Genomic DNA, 15,876 nt, shown 5'->3' with positions numbered 1-15,876 from the left:
AAATGAAGGTATTGTATCCAACTACAACTAAAAAATAAATATTTTTAAAAAAACAATATGAACAAATGTTTGAAAAGTGTACTCCTAACAAAGGGCACTTGAAAAACAAACCAACAAACAAAACTGTGTTGTCTTCTTAGCAATTTCTCACTTCATTGAACATTTCTAGTTGCAGACACTTTGTAGCAGAATATTATCATCTCCTTTTAGCATGATCCGCCCCAGTTAGTTCTTAGAATTTTTTTTAAGAATGAATCCTCTGCATCATCTAATACAAGGTTCATGTACTCATTTAAAACAATAATACAGCCCTCCATCTGCATGTTCACTTGTTCATAGAGCCACACCTGCATCCTGCATCTATTTTGTAAATATCTGAAAATGAGATCGGGTATACCAACACCTGTAATTTTTTGGCTCTGGCTATATAGTATGGCATTGTGGAATCTCACACAAAGATCACATTGACAAGAGCTTGTTTATTTTCAACCATGCAGATGTTGATGATGATGATGATGAAGACAACGACAACATTAAGTATTAAAGAATACTTCCTGGGGTTGGCCTGAGATATAGTATAAAAACAGTGGCTACTGTTGTAAAAGGACCAATGAGCACTAGAAGTTAAATTTAGCAACTATTAAAAAAGTTTAACTTAATAGGTAGTCACTGGGAATATTATTGTCCAATCTTCAAGCAGATGACAATAGGGCATAGCAACAAGATAAGACAAAAAGAAAGTCAGCAAATGTGATGTGAATTTCTATTTCCTAGCACGGGAAAGCCAGGCAGTCAGAGAAGACTTCCTGGTAGGGCTGAGGATTATGTTTGAATTGATGAGGTAGAAAAAACGCAGAGTAAGCAAGAAAATGAGAAGGCAAGAAAAAAACAAAACAAAAACATGGTGAGCTTTTCACCTGACAAAGAGGGAAGTCAATGTGGTGAGAACTCACCTCAGAAGGGAAAGTGAAAGGGTACCCCTTACTGCACTCCTGGACCACTCAGCACTGCACTGGTGTGGCTGGGAACCACTGACCCAGAATGGGGGCTAAGAAACTAGATAGCTCAGTATTAACCAGTATGTACCAAGATGAGATTGGTGACAAGGAGAGGCCTCTGAATGCATTAGCACTGCCTAGAGCCTGGGAAATCTGTATAACTGAGGTAGAGGAAAGAGACATCAACAAAGGCAAACTGAGCCAGCACACAAGATTAGGTGCTTACAGTGTGATATAAGCTGATTATTATTTTTTAAAGGATGGAATGTTTCTCATCCCCCTGAGTTTGGGGATTAAAATACATACCCTTTCCAGTGGGTTGCCCAAACTAAGTCTGCTTGATGTATTCCTGGGGAGTGCTCTAAAAGTCCTGATCCTATCTAGCCTAGTCTCTGAGGATATGACTCTAAAACAAAAAGGCACTTGCCTTTTCTCAATTATTTTTCAGATCCAATTAGTACTGGAAGCAAAAAAGAATCCCCAAACCTGAATATCTCAATCCCTCTCAATCAGAAAACAGATACCTTTCCAAAAAAGACTCCAAAGACTGAACCAAAGTGGATCAAGACTCATGAATTTGACTTAATAATGGAAAAACACTAAGAATTCTTGCCCTCATGCATGCTTTAATGTGTACAAATGCATTTTAAAGCAAATTCTGATTTTTTCTTTGCTAAATATAGAAGCTTTGCCACATATTTAAAGTAATATTTGATGAGAGCTCAATCCTGAGAGTCTCCTTGAGAAACACTGTCCCATTTTTGCAAATGTTGGGGATGGGAGTAAGTCTTCAGATTAGAGAAAACCACCTCCCTAATCAGTAGGCTTGCTGTCTCTCACCATCCCAGATACCACAGAATAACTAATTCAATTTATTTCTCTAAATTCCAAGTTTACCCATGTTGACTGGATACTTTTTAAATCCGATTATCCTTTTTTTTTTTCCTTCAAAATTTCCCCCTATTTTTCTCTTGAGAAATTATGTTAGGTCTGTAATAATTCTCTTTGTCCATTTGGTACATTTAGTCAAGCCAGGCTTGACTGCTACCACCCTTGAGGAATTATTTGTGCTATAGTATCAACAAAGCAAAGAAACACTGCCAGTTATTTTGGAAAATGATCATAATAAAAATGCTGATTATTTATCACTAGAAAGAGAATACTGAAGCACTTTTCTTATGAAAACTATTGAAGGCTATAGGCAGTTTAAGAACAACTGAGGAAATATTAAGAGAGAAAAAAAAAAGGAATATTACCCTGTTTCTAAAAACTCTCCTGGCTGGAATCATAAAACAACTTTTTCAACAGCAAGAAATAATATATCTCACAACATGGGAAATCTTAGGTCTTGGTGGATTTTTTTCTTTTAATTTTTTGTAGGTCACAAAGTAAATTAGGAAACTCCATGTGCAGGGGGAAGGAGGGGTTGGGGAAGCACAAACCACTACCAAGTGGTCCATGTGGCAGCCAGAGAGCTGCCTAACCCAGAATTAAATGGGCCTGTCTGCTGATCAGAAACAGCAAGTGCTGACTAAGTCTAGATCAGAATTATGCTCTAGTAGCTAAGAATAAGGCACAAAGTTCCTGGTTTCATTTCAAGCCACTCCTTGGCTTTCTCCAACTTTGAGAATGTATCCCAGCTTGGATCAAGAGTGAAACCAGAGAAGCTACACTAGATGGGCATTGGCCTCTCTCCAACACGCTTATTCCTAGATTCAGCTCCTAGCAAACCCCATGCAAACATTCAGCATTCCACAGCTGAGGCCACACACACCATCAGGTGGACATGCCACCAATATACTTTCTCACACAGAGAAAACAGACTGGGAGATAGGGAGGGAGAAGGTCAAGAAGAGGGTGAGGAGGAGGATGCCTCATGAATGTTTTAAAAGCCATCTAAGAGAGACAACTCATGGATATTTCTGTGGATGTCAACCTGAGAAAAGCCATTTTTAAGCAACTCACTCATTCCCCTGTTCCACTCCCTCCCTGTCAATCCCCAGAACCATGCCACAGCAAACTGAGAAGCTGTAAAGATTTGTGGATGAAAGAAAAAGCTCCAAAATATCTGCAAATGTTACCTGAAGAAGATCTAAAATGATGGATTAAAGTAAAAAACTGTGACTTAGAACTGGAAGAAATATCAGCACATGCCACAGGACATCAGGAGGAAAGCATATGTGCCAAAAATCTAGAGAGGCTCCCAGAAAGTTCCTTCTCAGCAACCCCTCTCAAGGAGAACAAGCATATTGTACTTTTCACATAATTGCTTTTCAGGTCTGCCTCCCAAATAATTCCTCAGTGAATACCTAAGTCAGCAAAATAACAGGAATTTTTATATTGATCCTATAGTACTGGCAGGTCTGTGAGGTATAGGACTCAATCTGGTCAAACACATGAAATATTGCCAACCTGCAAAATAAGTTTTTATTTAATGTAGATGATGCAGAAAATGTGTCCATTTTATTCCTTTTTCCAGATGGCAGACTTCTTTTTTCTTATACAATGCCCATTTTTATGACAATTATGCCCAGACTGGCGTTCAATGAGTCCATTAGAGCCAGGCAGGTCAGCATAACTTCCTAGGCAGTCTGACCCCTGGGGACTGGGAGTCTGTCTGTAAACAAGGTCCTGGTTAGGCTGACCTGCATCCTGTACCTCCAAGGTTACTCTCTCCCTGAACTTCAGATTTGACCCCCACTGTTCTATTTCTAGGCATACATTTACCTAACCTCCATTACTATTTCACCAGCCCATCAGCCACTTTGCAGTAATGTCTCCTACTTAACCTGGTCCCTGGTACTCTGGCACCTGACCACTTCAGAGGGGAGTACTACTACCCCTTACAGAGTGATATATTTTCAAAAAACATGTTATTTGCTTTCAGATTATAAAAATTCTCCAGAAATAAAATATAACTTGTTCAACAAACATACTAAACATCTCTTATTGAAAGATTGTTAGTGCCAAAGGTACAATTAATAAGGCACTCTTCTGGTCCTCAGAGCACTTACCTATTACTAATATACCACACTGGATAGAAATCAGCCAATCCCAGCAAAGTCATATTATGGAACCAAAGCAAAATAATACTACTACTTCAGATTAATTTTAAACTTTATAGTTTTCACAGGGATCATATGTGTGTGTGTGTGTGTATGTGTGTGTGTGTGTGTGTATAAATATACATATATTATATGTTAATGATCTCAGGTCAAATTATTACTAGTGAATTGAAAGAGGGCCACCCTTAACATCATTTAACCAACCTTATTTGTGCTACCTCTATTCCTATCCATTTTAGCATATCTTCCTCATAAATCTCCCTCTCTCTATAGCCTCAATAAGAATATTTTAGAAACATGTTTCCTAATTCTGGGTTATCTATTTAATGCCTGGTCTGCTAGAAGAAACAAAATTTGGGAGCCCAAAATGACATGACAGATCAGATCTAGGTTGAAGAGTTCAATAAGCCCGGGGTGGCTAAGTGAGTTATATGGCAGCAGAGCCAAAGGATCTTGGGTCTCTCAATCATCCCTATACCTCCAAACAACCTAACAGTATCAAGTCACCCACTGAAAGGAGTTAACAGGTAGGACCAAGCAGAAATAAATACTGCTTGAATGATCCTCAGTCCACACACTCCTACGAGCAAAGAACACTTGATAGTTCATTAGACTTGAATTCACCAACAAGGCAGAACAAAAGGGAGTTTGGATAGATGAGGTGATGATTTATGACTCTTGAGTTTGCACTTTTTAGAAGTTCTACTGGTAGAATTTTAGAAGCTTTTAAATATTGTTGACAAAAAATGTAGAAATTTGGTAATCCAGTTTTATTCCTGCCATTTTATAATAATAGGTCAAAAAGATTCTTTTTTCACATATCATAGCCTAAGTATTCTGATCTAATTCTATTTAGAATTGAACTTCACCATTGTCTATAAAATGCCACTTAATGTAGCCAATAACTCTTGATTCCACATATGAAAACCTGCCTCTCTTCTATGATGCTACTATCTACCCAGGTGCTCAGCCCCCAAACTTGGGCATCATCTTTGCTTCCTTACAATTCCTCATTCTACATACCCGATTCATTATCAAGTCCTATTTGTTCTGCCACCTGGAAATCACACCCTTCTCTCCAAGTTCACTGCTATCACCTTACCCAAATCATCATCAGGTGTCTTCTGGGATACTGTGGTAACCTCCTAACTTTTTACCTTGCTTCCACTTTTGTTCCTGTACAATCTATTCTCCACAAAGCAGCTAATGATCAGGATGCTCATAGCATGCAAGTAAGTCATGGTAAATTTGGTCCCAACAAATTTGACATTGTGTACTGGGCAATGATATAACATACAGGAGGATGAGGGGTAATTTGAATCTGTCAGAGCTGGTGATCTCATGGCATCACTACACTTGAAAAAGGCAAGAATGAATTACTTCATGTAGGACTGAAGTAAGACAGCTGTAATCAATTGGATGCATGCCACTTAGAACACCACAGAATGGACACTACACATAGTGACACATTCCAGAGGGTATGGAATGAGAAACAGGGAAAGACGGAGGATGAATCGAATAGACTTAGTGAAGAATGACAAGGCATGAAAGGATTTAAAGAATGAAGCCGGGAAACCAATGATACCCAGCCACCAGGAAGATGTCACTCTATCACTAGTGATCAAACCGGTTAAGAATTCCAGCCAAACAACATGGCCTTTAAGGGAAAAGATCTTGCATTATCTCAGCCTTGATACCATTTGTCTGGTGATTACCAGAAGACTGAGCAATAGAGATGAGGGTTATATTTAAATGTTTGTTAGCTTTCAAGTTCCTTCCCCACCACTTAAGTCTGGCCTATATACAACTGGCATAGTTTTGTGACTGTGAAAGATTTATCTATCTGCCTGTCTCTATTCTTGGTGGCTCTCTTACTGAAAAAAGAAACACACACACACACACAAACACAAACAAACAAACAAACAAAAAACAACCCAAAAAACTGATGCCTGTTGTATTTGAATGGACAGAGAAACTTGAACACATAAAAGATCTAAAGGGAAGAAATGGGCATAGAGATGAAAAGCAATTTCACTAGCCACAAACTAGAATAAACAGTTACCATGGCTAAGGAGGGTTGGTTTGTTTTCTGTACTGATTTAAAAATGCTTAGCTATTTTGGTGCTGCACTGGCACTAAGATGACCATGTCAGAGGGTAAACTGTCAAAAAGCCATTTGCTGTGGCCAGGACCACTTTGCTCTCAGGTGAAACAGCATCACTGCAGGTTTCCAAAGGTAGCCAGGCGTTTTGCATCTCTTGGGCATTCTACAGAGAATCCAACTCTTTCTCATACCATTTTTCTGGGAGGGTGAGCCCCTTTCTAAAGCCCAGATCCTTCCATAAATCAGACATAACAAGGGGTTTAAGATGGAATTAATTTCCACTGGGCTACTGCTTAGCTGTTGTTGCAATGGAGTGTGCTGGCAGAAACTCTGCCTGGAGGGAGCAATCGATAAGCAGAGTAGAGAAGAAAGCAGAGAAATGACCGCAGGTCTCACTGGACTGAGCAACTTGGGGACAGAGATTCTGTCTTATTTATCTCTTTAGCCCCAGAACCTAACAGGTGCCCAGCATTCACAAAATGCTTGTTGAACTGACAACAACTATAAGAAAAGGAGAAAAAAAGAAAATGAAAAGGCTAAGAGGTAGAAGCTTGGAGAGTGGGGTGGGAAACTGAAGGAAATTAAGGGTTTGAGAGTACTGGAGGAGTAAACAACTTTGGGACCAGAGGAATAGAGAGAAAAAATTACAAAAATTTATCCCCCAAAATGGATGGAGAATTAAATTTAAAAAGCATTCCATAAAAAATAGGACAATTATACACAGGTGTGCACATACACACATTTGTCACACATGTGTGCACACACAGAATAAATAACAATGGGGAATTAGAACTCACTAGAAGGATGAAAGGCAGAGGGCTCTGGGAGGCACTCTGGGTTGGTTTTAGCGCCCAGGACAGGGAAGCAAGGTGGTTGAGGAGGCTGGGGCGTCAGTGAGGACAAACACCAACTGGAGGTGGAATTCAGCAGGGAGGCACATCCACCAGCAAGGCAGCTCCAGGTACTTAACTCCAGGCTCTTTGTTCCACAGAAACCCCATGGATGAGCCCCTTTCACTCATTCCCAGGGAGATCCCTTCTAGTTCTATTTCCTGATATGAATCAAAATTTACCTGACAATCCACCTTGTTTTTATCATCTATATATAGCAAAGAATGATCTTCTCTCTATAAATAGGTTGCGAAACTGGGCTGTGCCTTTTGCAAACATTAAAGTAGAAATAGCCCTCACAGAGATCAATAATGCCTGCCCATTTCCCCATGCTGCTCTTGTTGATTTTTAGCCCCCTACACAGAGTCCAATGTTTGTAGGAAAAACTCCATATCACCTTCAGGAATACCACCAACTAAAGACCAAGGCAGAAAAATTTTAATTTATTTTTACTTTCTTTTTTTGTAGAAATAAATTCAGACTCAGCAGGCACTTATTCTACTACCTCATTACATAGATTCAGGCCTTTGGGGAAGGAGATCATGAAGCTTATAAAATTCTACACCTCCTTTATTACTCCCTGTTTTCTTCCATTTGCCAATTTATCTAAGAGTTCAGTTCTTTATCCCACAGGCAAAAAAAAAAAAAAAAAGGTACATGTCAATGCACATAAACCCAAGAGAGAGCTTTGGGTTGCTCAGAAATAGGAAGGAGTCTGACTTTCTGCCTCACCTTCTTTTACATGTACATTATCATTCATGCAATAGAAAAATTGCTGCAAAATATCAATGAGGACTGCCATGAGGATCCCCAATATAAAAAGCATGTTAGAAAAAGCCACACTGCAACATATTTTGCCAAATAAAGTAATTGGGACCTGATTCTCTACAGAGGTTGCCTTATTCGTTTCTGTAATTCCCAGGATTTTAGCAAAATACCCTCACACAGTTGGTGTCAGCTGATGCCCAAGAGAAAAACAAGTTTATTCTAAACACAAGTCTATTGTGATTATTTGTTGAATCTGGAGTCCCGACTGGACTTGGGAACTTTGGGAGGGATCTGAAAGTTCCATCCTCATGTTTGCATCCTCAGTAGCCAGACCCAAGCCTGGATGTTACACATGTTACACATGTTCAGGAAGTCTTGATCAAAGATCCGATTATGTCACTATACAACCCTGGCTATGTTACACAGGTATTCATGTCCTCATGCAGGGGATTTAACTAGCGAACATGACAGCAGCCAATAGTGAGCATATGATTACCCTGAAATTCTGGGCAAAATTTTATTTGGCAGAATATGTATAGTTTTTCTGAAGGTACATGTCTTTTATTATCTCAAAGTAGTTTAAATAATTATTCTCTGGACTCACAAGTTTAAGAATCTTTAAGACTAAAGCTAAAAAACAAAATTATTGAATTTTGAATCTTAATATAAAAATTATTAGATTATAAATCCAAACACTGATAAACTTTTGGGTATAAAATCTGTTGGTGTACTAGATACACATTCATGTGCCATACTATGTACACTGTAAAACAAACATTGAAATGATAAAACATGACATAAATATTAAATAATACTTTAAAATATTTTCTTTAAATATCTCTAACAGTACACATTCTTTTTTTATCTTACTAAATAATCATTTTAATCAAGAGGAATGTGACTAGAATATGCTTTATTGTGTTTGAAACTCTAGGTCTAATTATTTGTGATATGTTAATTTGAAAGTGTTGTTCTAAGTTCAATTTATTTTATAATAGCTGGATTTTAGTGACTGTCATAGTTTAAAGCAATAAAATCACACATAATATAAACATTTCTAAGAGCTGTTTTTCATAATATTCTCTCTCAACACAGTTGAGAAACTCAGTTTCTTTATAGTTCAGTTATTTTCTTATCATTTTAAAAATGACACATTTATCTTGAAAGGACAGATTCATTACATTTAGTTCTTTTACTGCTAGGTAGCACACTATTGAAGTTGCGGTTATCACAGAAATATAACTTATCTGAAAGGTTTACAACTATTTGTCAAACAATAAAGCTACTTAGCAAACCTCTGTGAGGTAAAAAGATTTTCATGGATCCTCTTACAGATATTGTAGGCCTCTACTACATTATATATTAAAAGTTTGTTTTTATAAAATTAATCTCATTAGTAACATCTATAACATTTCCTGTACTTTGGGTATCAACATCTTGGCTGCACTAGGTTGCTAATTAACGATACAGTGAATAAACTTATCTCTTGTAACTTTACCCTGGAATCTTTCTCTAAGAAACAGCTGCGTCTTAAGAGGAAAAGCTATGCAGGTTCCCCGCCCCCCCCCCCCCCCCCGCCAAAAAAAACATTTTTATAAACATTGTAAGCTAATCTCTAGTGGTAATTCATCAAAAAGCAGTTCTTGGTATATTTTCATCAGTGAAACAGAAATTAACAAGCTCAATAGGTCAGATCTAACATCTTCTAAAGGTAGAGCAAGACTTTGGCCTACTGTGCTCTGTTCTCAAATGGTTTCTTCAAGATTTTGGCAACATTTTTACCAATTCCTTCAAAGGCCTTTTCTGACAAAGAAACTCATTTTAGATTGTGTTTTTTCAACATATTATCTTATCTTGTTTTAGGACAAGAACAAGCAGGAAGGACAAAAGTTAGGGGCAGAACAAGTGTTTTGAAAGATAGATACTTCTATATTTTTGCATATGAGTATAAAATTTCAAGAGAGGATTCGAAATGATTGCCATTTAGTTTAGTGAATTTTTATTCACAAAATTAGGTAAGGGGCCTGGGATGCCACTCAATGGTAAAGCACAAGCTGAACATGTGCGAGGGCCTGGATTCAGTCTCCACCATTCTCTATCCAATACACACTCATGGATTAGTAGGTGAATTAGACATGAAGGAAAAATTGTAGAGGTTATTCTCTGTTTTTCTAATCATGACATCTTCATATTATCATTAGGAAGTTTTTCAGAGCAAAGTATACCCTTCCTTTCAACATGCTCATTATTAATGATAGTAGATATAAATCTGTATTTTAATTAGTTATCTCAATTTTGAGATCAGAGGGCCAACTTATAAGACTTGATGGATTGTTATTGTTTTTAACCCATAACTTGGCTAATAACTTAGCCAAGTGTCAACTCATCCATTTTTTATTTGTTCATTTGTGCTTGTTGGCACAGACAATGAGAGCTTCAATCATACTTGGTGTTTGCTTTCATTCCCCCCACTCCACCCCCAGAATTCTTGTTCTATTGTTGGTGGTGAGGTCTGGTGTCACTGGTGTTGAGGTCTGAAAATAACTAATCTTCTGAAAACTGACTTACCTGAGCACATATAAATACGAGGCAACTTGCTGCCCACTCGAGAGGGAACAACAGTGGAAGTTTCCAAGTAAGACAAATGCACTCCCTTCTCATGGCACTGTCTATATCCTATTTAACACATGGCTTTCTGACCTAAAGAACAGGAGTGGGTGCCTATATTGATTCATATGTTGTAGATAGTAAAATGTAACCTTTCTTATTTTTTGAATATAAAAAAATTAAAGTTTTAGTATTTTCTCCCATACTCCAAGTAGTTAATCTTGCAAACTCCACTCTGGAGACCTAGTTTAGATAATCCTGAATGCCATTTTCAACTCATAAATGAAGTCAATGGAGGTTATGCTAGAAGAACACAGGCCCTCGTTGTCTGACTATTGACTATCCCCAAATTCATGTTTCCACTTATTGGCTCCAGAGAAACCCTCCATTCAGAAGCCCACCCTGTAAAGAATGCAGGAAGGTTGATAGGTGAGTTTTCTCTTGTAGTCACTCACCTCTGAGTGGTGAATCCTCTCAGAGTTGGGAGAAGAACTGAGAAATGTCAACAAGTCTCTTTCAAAACAAAATTATTCCCTGGATACAAATTGTATTTGGAAGACTTAACAGCTGCAAATGGTGGGAGGAATGTGATGGGGTCATGCATTTTCATGGCTTTTCTTCTGGACAGTTCTATTTTGTATGGGAAGAAGAAATTGAACCTATTTTATTATGTAGAAAGTAAAAGTTTTCTAAATCTAGTCCTTACCACTTGGATTATTTGCTTTAAACAAAGTTTTCTGCATGTGGTACACCAAGGGGCAGGAGCTCAGGAACTCCAATGTGTACCATTGCAGGTAGGGGGAATGAAGCTATACACCACCAGCAGGCTGCAACCTGGTCCAGTGGGCAAAGCCAATATTAAGAGTCTGAAAAGACAGTTATAAACATTGAGGAGAAATAATTTCTATAGCAGCAAGAACTAGTCACCCATAAGTAAAGTCTCTTAAGATCCTAATTTACAATAACAAAGGTAAGTTTTAAAAGAAAGAAAGTACCAAGCCATGCCCTTTAAAATCTGTCTGGTCAAATTTTCTCCATGAAAATGAACTTCTGTCTTGTTCTTAGTTATTCTTCAATTCCTTCCAGGGGTTAATCACTCTCCTAACAGGAGTGCTTCATAAAAGATAAGAATAATTTGCCCTTAGGAAAATGGTTGATTGGCTGTGTCTGTGTTTGAGGACAGGAATGTAGATACAATGTAGATGCCATTTGGTACTTTTTTGTTTGGAAAAAAGTTTTGTTAACTAAATGACAAGAGAAAGAAACAGGTCTAGATTTTTTTTTGCTATTTTAGAGATTCAACCAACATTATCTATCATCAGAGAGTCTAAGTAAAAGAAAAGGTTGTTTGTATCTTATTTAAAGTTATAATACCTCTTCTATTAGGTCTTTTAGAAAGTGACAAGATGGCTTTTATAAATGGCACTTTTATTTGTACTTCATCTTTACACATAGGTTTATAAGCACTGGCATTGCATTTCCTCCATGAAGGGACAGAGGTTATTAACTATGTGCATCCTCACTGGGTTCCTGTTACATGTTTGCATATTGGATTCCCCCTCTTTATTTTACCATGAAACTAGACCCTCCATACTCAGCCAACCCCAACCACCCCACTCTGTTTAGAAAAGATCTTGCTTCTCTTTGCATCAAAATATGCAGCCTGCTGGTTTCTCTTACTTATAATTTGTAATCAGACACACTTATTTGAACTATTCCATACAACACAGATTAAAGAAACAGTCACAAGAGCAACTTCAGCAGCCAGTCAGTAACCTGGGAAGTATTGTCTTTACAATAAAAGTCACTAATTAGATACCAAGTTTACATGTTTCCACTTACAAAAAGAAAAAATAGCCCAACATGGTGGTGCATGTCTGTAATTCCAGCAGCTCAGGAGGCTGAGGCAAGAGGACCACAAGTTCAAAGCCAGCTTCAGCAATTTAGCGAGTCCCTAAGAAACTTAGTGAGACCCTGTCTCAAAATAAAAAGTGAAACAATGGGCTAGGGATGTGGCTCAGTGGTAAGGTAAGTGAATTGAATTCAATATCTAGTTTACCCCCCCCCAAAAAAAAAGGGGAGAAATCAACATCAACAGACTTGAAAGATGAATGAAATCATATAGTATTAAACACCAGAACAAGTCTACAGCAGTGATCCAGTTTTCTTTCCTTTCCTAGAAGAACATAAGGCCTAGGAAGGAGCCTGGTGACTCTCAACATCCATCTCCAGTCAGAAGCACAGCCAGGGCTGGGATTCAGGGCTCCAACTGGGGAGGAAGCAGAATCGGGGACATGGCCATCTGATCATTTACACTTGACTTGAGAGAGAGAGAGAGAGAGACAGAGAGAGAGAGAGAGATATATCTCATAGCAGCAACCAAAATTAGGTAACTAAATTCATAAAGTAGTAAGGGGTCCACCAGGCACATCAAGATTTAAATATTTATTAGTTACTCATACATTCTTGAAACTAGAAAGGGGAACCAAAATCTAAACCTTCTTTTCAAATAAAAAATATATTTCAGACACTTTTAGATATTTTATAGCATGGTCCCATCAAACTGTCAGCCCACATTCCCTGACAGAGGCCTAGGCAATAAGCTAACTCCATAGCTTCCAACCATCTCCTCCATCATGGCTGATAACCAGGCACACAATATGAACCAGGCCCAGCTGACACAACAACTGTCACACTTCTAGTATATTCTCCAACCAGAAGCCAACAGACAGATCTCTTACTGCCACTCCGAAACCATTCCCAGAATTTTCATCCTGAAGAACCATCTGAGAGGGTTGTGCTTCCAACCCTTTCTCAATATACTATACCTGGATCAGGCATGAAAATATAGGCTCAATGTTTAATATGGAGAAGTTATAAACACTAAAAACACTGTTGTAATTCTTTTCCACCTGAGGAATATGATTCCGCTTCAATAAGGAAGGACATGTTATAGCACATGTCAGATCCTTGACAACATTATGCTAAGTGAAATAAGCCAGTCACAAAGGACAAATATATATAATTCCACTTATATGAGATGGCGTAGTCAAAATAATAAAGACAGAAAGGAGCACAATGGTTGCCAAGGGCCAGGGAAGGAGAGAATAGGAGTTACCGTTTAAAGAGTTTTAGTTTTACAAAGGATAAAAAAAGTTCTGGAGAAGGTTGTACATCATCATGAATGGATTGATACCACTGATCTGTATGCCTTAAAATGGTTAAGATGGTTAAATTTTATGTTATATTTGTATTTTAACAACCATAAAATAATACATTTTTAAAAGTACTTTTTTCCACTGAGACTTCACACAATTCACCTCTCCTCTTAAAAGTTATAACCTACACAAAATAATCCTAGCTCAAAGTAGAGTGTTTCAATCTGCATTAATAACCTTTGAAAAAAATGAGCCTAGGAAGGCCTCTGAGATTCAAGCAATAAAACTAGCCACTCAAAGTTCACTGAATCCATAAGCCAGGGTACTTCTGTGAAGGACTCTGTGCTGGAAATGAATGAATATGGCTCTAACGACAGATCCAAATTCAATCAACACGGCATGCCTCTATCTAGTCATCCAAATAACTGCAGGCTCTTTGGGCATGTGTTCAACTGCTTAATCTAGCATAAGGGGATGGCTATGCTCAGAATCCAAGGAACCATCTTGATTTGAGCCCAAGAATGTGGTATTAACTCTCATCAGAGCAGAGCCAGGAGAGCACTGTTTTTTTTCTTTTCCTAGCCTTTTGCTTAAAAATTAGTACATGCAAGTATGCTTACAAACATCAAATACCTTCTGTGATGAAAAATTCCAACATATGAATAATAAATCTCCCTCTTACTGCCCCCCTCAAAAAGGAAAAGTTTACAGCATTCCCTAAAAGTGTACTCCCCTCCATTCTCCCCTATACTACCACACCTTCAAATATAAAGATAAAAGAGATTTTTAAGATAATTCACATTTAACTGATTGGTTATTCCCTAAAAAACAGTTTCAAATACCAGGTAAATCCACAGAAGTAATTGTACATAACTGATTATTGCTTTCCATGTATACTTTTAGAATGTCAAGGCTGCCATTCTAATTGGCATCAGAGATCTGTCAATGTGCAAACCCAATTATTTGAGCCTAGGAATTGTGCAGCTCAATTATTTTGCCAAACTGGAGAAGTGAGTTATCTAGAAACAAATGGGAATGACAGATTAAAAGGCAACCCTTGCTAATACTTTCAAATTGGGCTAAAGTTAGTTATACCCTGTCGAGTCCTTCTTCTTCTTTGGACGACCAATGCAGCAAGCATGGCGAGACATATTGCTTGGGCCTCTAATCTTAGCTCTGACATTTCCTGTCTCATGTTCTACCATCAATAGTGACCTACTTGCTATACCACGCAGTTTTCCAACTGGGACTTTTGATGCTCACACATGGGCAACACAATTATTTTTATATTTAGCACAAATGTAGCCATGAAACATTTCAGATGATTTCCAGCTCAAGATATCCACACTAATCTTATTTTGGGGTAATCTTTTTTTTTGCTTTGTCATTTAGAAACATAATAGTTATCATCCGTTAAAAACAACAACAACAACAACAACAACAAAATAACCTTCACATTCATTTTAAAGGAACCTGTAAAAATGCTAAATTATATCAGTATCTAATAAATTGAAAACCAACTAGAAAAAAGTGAATCATATCCTAGTTATTTATTATCTCATTTGAAGAACTGATCACAGATGACCTTTGTTGAAAGTGCCTGATAGGAAACAATATTGCTAGTATCATTTAGGTCTAAAATCCTTAGAAAAGAGAAAATAACTTCATAATGATAAAAAAGAGTAGACAAAAACTAATACTGAAAGATGGAATAGAAATACAGATAAGATTCACACTTTTCCTTAGGTAAAACTATGGGGAAAAAAATGAAAAACTCACTGAAAAATAATGCCCCAGTAGTTACAAATATATAACAAGAAAGATTTCCAATGCAACAAAATATGCCTGAGGGTAACTCATAATGTTTTACTAGGCAAAGTAAAACTGCTATTCATAGTTTTTAAAATTAGGAAGGCCATCCTTGCAGACGTATGTAACACAGTAAATGACTCTTCTAAATTTTGTCTTTTTGTTAGCTTTGATCCACAAATCCTAAAGAAACAAGCAAAGGGTTCAATGAAGGATACTTGTTCTATGTCACTTGTGAATAAGCAAGTTCCTAAAACCCAACCAAATCTCTAGAACAGATGTCAGGAGTCTGCAATACACCTATTTAAATGAATCTCCAAAACTCCATAACTACACCAACTCAAAAGCAGCTGCTTTTGTGAATCATAAAAGGACCTTTCAAATCACAGTATTCACACATGGAAAAGCACATGTTCCACTTTGCCTCAGCCAAAGAAACCTCACTGCCATCCCCCAAAGTACTTGGGAAATATTCCA

The 15,876-nt window shown here is 37.6% G+C and overlaps 1 protein-coding gene and 1 pseudogene across 1 annotated transcript in view; both read right to left on the bottom strand.

Moving 5' to 3' along the window:
* Marchf3 (membrane associated ring-CH-type finger 3) overlaps window positions 1–15,876 on the bottom strand; it is a 142,322-nt gene that overhangs the window by 111,333 nt on the left and 15,113 nt on the right. The window lies entirely within an intron of this gene.
* Window positions 166–14,741, bottom strand: LOC113200415 (small nuclear ribonucleoprotein E pseudogene; annotated as a pseudogene).

The sequence above is a fragment of the Urocitellus parryii genome, chromosome 1 (genome assembly GCF_045843805.1).
Source record: "Urocitellus parryii isolate mUroPar1 chromosome 1, mUroPar1.hap1, whole genome shotgun sequence".
Classification (NCBI taxonomy): domain Eukaryota; kingdom Metazoa; phylum Chordata; class Mammalia; order Rodentia; family Sciuridae; genus Urocitellus; species Urocitellus parryii.
Note: the sequence above shows the minus strand (reverse complement) of the source record. Positions and strands in the feature narration are given on the sequence as shown.